Below are 3,792 nucleotides of genomic sequence, written 5' to 3'. Positions count from 1 at the left end.
CGCGCAGAAAATTTCTACTGGTGACGAAACGTGACGAGATATTTTCGCCCGTTGGCATTGAAGACAGGCTCGTGCCCATTTTCGGCAGTCGGCCTTGATGGATGGCCACACGTACCACTCAGTTACCAGTTTCGTCGTCGCTTTATTTCCTGGGTGTGCTAGCTGGTGCAGGGAGTTGAAGGCCGTCCGTCGGAAAGCTTCCGTGACGAACGGTCGAGCTGTGGAGGTAGATACGTCACAGTACAGGCTTATACCTGTATCTGGAAGTGATGCCTTCTTTAAATGAAGAGATGTCTCAGGCAGAAGATGGTCCTGAAGTTCCTGGTCTGATTCCTGTGACTTAGCGAGAGCTGAGAAGTCAATATCCATCGAAATTGCTTTGATCCTGGAAAGTGCATCGGCCACGACATTTTCACTTCCTGAGATGTGCCTAATGTCGGGGACAAATTGTCCTGTGAAGTTGAGATGTCGGAATTAGCGAGGAGAGCATTTGTCAGATTTTTGTTAGAAGGCAAAAGTTAATGGCTTGTGGTCGGTGAAAATGATGAAATCTTGACCTTCAATCATGTACCGAAAAAATTTTACAGTCATGTAAATGGCCAGCAATTCTCGGTCGTAGGCTCCATACTTCCGCTCGGTGCTGGTGAGCTTTTTCGAGAAAAAATCAAGAGATTGCCATTCGTTCTCAACTCGTTGCTGCAGGGCCGCACCCACTGAGAAATCCGAAGCATCTGTGAAAATTGCACACGAGCTTCAGGCGCTGGAAAGGCTAGCAAAACAGCTTCTGCTAAGCTCTTTTTGCATTCTTCGAAGGCCTTTAAGCCTTCTGGAGTCGATGGAACTGGAGATTTTCCTTTTATGTTACCCTGAAGAAGATCGTTAAGTGGAGCTTGTTGTTCAGCTGCCTTTGGGATTGCGAGACGATGAAAATTGATCGTTCCTAGAAATCGTCGAAGATCCTTCGCTGTTTTAGGTTGAGGGTAATTGAGAATTGCGTCAACTTTCTCTGGAAGTGGCCTGATACCCAGTGGTGTCACTTCGTGCCCAAGAAACTTCACGGAAGATGCTCCCCACACACATTTTGCCCGGTTGATGAGAATTCCATAGGTTTTTAAACGATCGAAGACTTGACGAAGATGTTCCTGGTGTTCCTCCTCTGAAGATGATGCTATGAGGATGTCGTCAATGTAGACATACAAAAAATCTAATCCTGTCAGTACCTCGTCCATGAATCGCTGGCAAGTTTGAGCTGCGTTACTGAGTCCAAACGACATGAACGGGAATTCGTACAATCCAAAAGGTGTCGTGATGGCCGTTTTCGAGATGTCCTCTTCCGCCACTGGTATTTGGCTGTACGCTCTGACAAGGTCGATAGTAGAAAATATATTCTTACCGAAAAGAGCATGTGCAAAGTCGTGGATATGTGGCACAGGGTACTTGTCGGGAATGGTCCTGGAATTGAGCTTTCTGTAATCCCCACAGGGTCTCCATTGACCTCCTTTCTTCGGTACCATGTGAAGAGGTGATGCCCAGATACTCTTTGAGACTCTTGTCAGACCCATTTGCATCATATCCTGGAATTCCTTTTTTGCTTGCTTGAAACGATCCGGGACAAGGCATCGTGGTTTCTCTGTAACTGGTGGTCCCAGTGTAATGTGAATGTAGTGCTTCGTTGAATGTTTCAAGTCGACGACGGCACCAGCTGGACAGGTTATTTCTGGGTATTGCTCTAGGAGTTCGTGCCACGATTCCGATCCTTTTCGCACGGAACGAATTCCCAGCTAGGCATCATTGCAGGGTGCAACTTTGCCGGTCACAGAGAGAGTCGTGAGACCATCAACGAGTCTCTGATTTCTGATGTCCACCAGTAGTCCGTAGTGATGCAGGAAATCCACTCCGATTATGGGTTTGCTGACGTCAGCGACAACAAAACGCCATTCGAAAGCTCGCCTGATCTCAAGATCCAAAGAAAAGGTTTCGAATCCGTAAGTCGTGATGGGAGTATCGTTGGCAGCAAAAAGGGTGTAGCTGGATCTAAATCTTCGTCCGCGAAGGAAATTGCGCGGAAAAACACAAATTTCGGCTCCTGTGTCGACCAGAAATTGCGTTTTTGTCACTGTGTCGGTCACGAAGAGGCGGCGAGACTTCGGGCAAGGGTCGCTGGCCTCATTCAGCGCCGGCCCTGGTCGTTTCCCTGTACGTATGTGCATGGTTTGTTGCAACGTTTTGCGTCATCCCCGAAACGCACGTGGTACCTGTTTCTCTGATTGTACCGTCCGCGAGATTGAGAACGACTACGATTAAATGAACCGGAATCTACCTCCTCGATTTCGGCCGTCATATTTGCTAGCCTAGTAGTCACTAGGGAAAGCTGCTCGAAAAGGGCACCGAGGTCTACCTGGCCTGGGACCATTCGTATCGGCTGTGCCGAAGCTTCCGCCACGTTAGTCTTTGCACCTAGCGCTGTCGCGATCGCGTCCGCGAGTTGCGAGAGTTTGTCGAGATTCGTCTGATCCCGAGTTGCCAGGATGGCTTACGCGGCTGTTGGCAGTCGACCGAGCCAGAGGTCGTAAGACGGTATCTGGAAAAACGTTGCCCGCGAGTCCTCGAAGGTGTCTCAAGAACTGTGATGGTGTCCGGTCGCCTATTTTCTCATGCTCTAAGAGCCGTCGCGTTTTTTGGTCTTGAGATACACTTAACCGGTCGATGAGCTGACCTTTTAAATTCCCGTATGTCCTACTAAGGTCTCCCTCGGGGAGAGTCAAAATATCGCGCACTTCTGCGGCGTATTTAGCATCAAAGTTTCCCGCGATATAATTGAACTTTGTCGTATCATTTTGTACATTTGACAAAGCGAACTGAGTTTCTACTTGCGCGAACCACATTTCTGGGTCTGTGGGCCAGAAAGGAGGGATTCGTACCGCGACATGATACGAGAGATTATTCAGCCTGCTGCCCGAAGCGTTCGTAGACGATGGCGGTGTTAGAGTAGTACCAGTTTCTGTACCGGTGCAGGTGGTAGCCATGATCACGAGAATGCGGAGTCGGAAAAAAAAACCAAAAAAAGTAACGGAACTGAGAAAAGAGGATGAACGGTATGGGTCCTATGCGTCGCGTCGGTATCCGTCTCTCCCCCGCTCCGTTTTCACTCAGTTTTCCTCGAATTTTCACTTTAAAAAAAAAACTATTCCTGCGTTTTCAGATCACGTCTGGGTCACCACTTTGGGGATTCGATAGTAAGTAAAAAAAATAAAACAAGGAAAGCACAAAGTAAATAAAAATTAACAAGTTTCTTGGATGAGAAAAAAAGTATAAATTTGGCAATGCGAAGGTGCGACACAGTTCACGGTCAAGTGCGTACTGTCCAGAGCCAGTGATCCCAGATCTGAAACGAGACGTGGTCCAATACTATGGCACGTCTATGTCCGTGTGAATATGGTAGGAGACGATATAAATGCCTGGGTTGCGCGCGCAACCCATTTCTCCTCTTCTGAATTTGAAAACTCGAAGGTGCACGATTGCCGGTCGGAACACTTCGGCGGTTCTATTTATATCTCTATCTGCTTTGAAATAAAATGAAGAGATTGGGATTTTAATATTTTCAGATTTCGATGCTCGGCTGGCGATTCTCATGATCTGAATACTTCGCGCGTCTCTTTAATGCGTGTATTTTGAGGTTACGTTACTTCGCGTATAAAATATAAATTATATAAATATTAATACTATTATACATATATAATTAATTATACTATTATAATTATGTTATATTATAATAGTCTTATTTAAATCTTG

This window comes from Belonocnema kinseyi, chromosome 5 (genome assembly GCF_010883055.1).
Source record: "Belonocnema kinseyi isolate 2016_QV_RU_SX_M_011 chromosome 5, B_treatae_v1, whole genome shotgun sequence".
NCBI lineage: Eukaryota > Metazoa > Arthropoda > Insecta > Hymenoptera > Cynipidae > Belonocnema > Belonocnema kinseyi.
This window is presented reverse-complemented; position numbering follows the sequence as displayed.